This window comes from Argentina silus, assembly GCF_951799395.1.
Source record: "Argentina silus genome assembly, chromosome: 15".
In the NCBI taxonomy this organism is placed as follows: Eukaryota; Metazoa; Chordata; class Actinopteri; order Argentiniformes; family Argentinidae; genus Argentina; species Argentina silus.
In genome coordinates, this window is record NC_139669.1 from 16,646,265 (window position 1) to 16,647,742 (window position 1,478).

Genomic DNA, 1,478 nt, shown 5'->3' on the forward strand with positions numbered 1-1,478 from the left:
CCGAGTGTGTTTTTGCCTTTTTGCCTACCCCTTTTCGGATTATCTGCTTGCCTTTTTGAACTGCCTGCCTGTGTACACAAAATCCTGCTTTGCCTACCCACTTCCTGGATTATCTGCCTACCCATTGACTGCCTACCTTTCTGAAAGTAAAGACTATTCTATTGGATTTAAGGTTTTGTCTCCGAGTCGTGTGTTTGAGTCCTATGCCTGAGTACTCCAGTCAAAAGAGGGAGCACATACAGGATGATTATGTCCTTCAAAATGCGCTGTTGTGCTTCACACACAGAGTTTCCTCTCAAACCGCCTCTGCTCCCAGGTATCACAAGCAGCAAAACATGCAATCAATCACTTGCTTTAATCCTTAATTATCCGAAACCATAAATTCATTAAAGCCGACAATTAACTATAATGACTTCTCAAGTTCATTGGTACATTTAAAGAATTAGCTAACTTAATGGAGATGTTTTATAATGCAATTGTAACCAAAGAGACCAAAACATTATATCACAGAGGCTTTGATAACATCATATTTGGTATTTTTATAGGTCATATGAGCATGTTTTCAAGTTTAAGCTGTAGTAGCTGTTTCTCCCTCTCTAATTAGCTCTCTTACAGCTAATGAAGGCATTTCAGTGGAAAGCTCCAGTCGATTAACTCAGTGTTGGAGTGAAAACAATGCCCTTTAATCATTAGATACAGCACAATAACACTGTGCTGACGGCATGGCTGCTTTTATATGGGAATAAATTGTTGTTTTGTTTGGAGCTGCTGATTTTGTAACTGTGGTTTGTTAGAATTCCTTTAATCACTTGAAGTTTGGAGATTTCTGTCATTTTGGGGAAGTTTCCTTAGTTTCCTTAGAGACAAGTTGTTTGTGATTGTGCTGTTTCTCGACAGGTGTCCGTTTTTCCAAACTGGATTGACTGCATTTGCTGAATGGTTTGTTTTTGATGTGTGCTCCAAATCTCAAAGTTTAGCAGACTTTAGTTTGGGGATTTATAATTGCACATTGCACCACAGTTTCACCATATTCACTGTATCATATCATCTCATACAAATCTTCTTATAATCCACAAGGGACCTCTTCAGTGCTCAGTAGGGATATTTTGGGATTTAACTTTTCCCATTAGTCATCAGCAACTCTAAAGTAAAATGTGGGGGGGGGGAACAAAACCATGCAGACCTCTCTGTTTTCCTCCTCTTTCCCCTGTGTGTGAGTAATAATTCTTCCTTTAACTGGAGGTGAAAATATGCCTGACACTGAGTGCCATTATCAGCTACACCGGTAGCAAAGGCATAGAATATTGAATGAGATAAGGTGCTTTCTCTCCGTCGTATTCCCTCCACAGCGATTTACAGTCCCTGAGAATCAAAGGAAGGTTGCCGTACTACATTAAAGACCATGTTTGGGGGAAGAGTGATGTTTCCCGGGGTACAGTACAGTGGTTTTTCATTAAAAGTGCTCCTGCTCTTCCCCT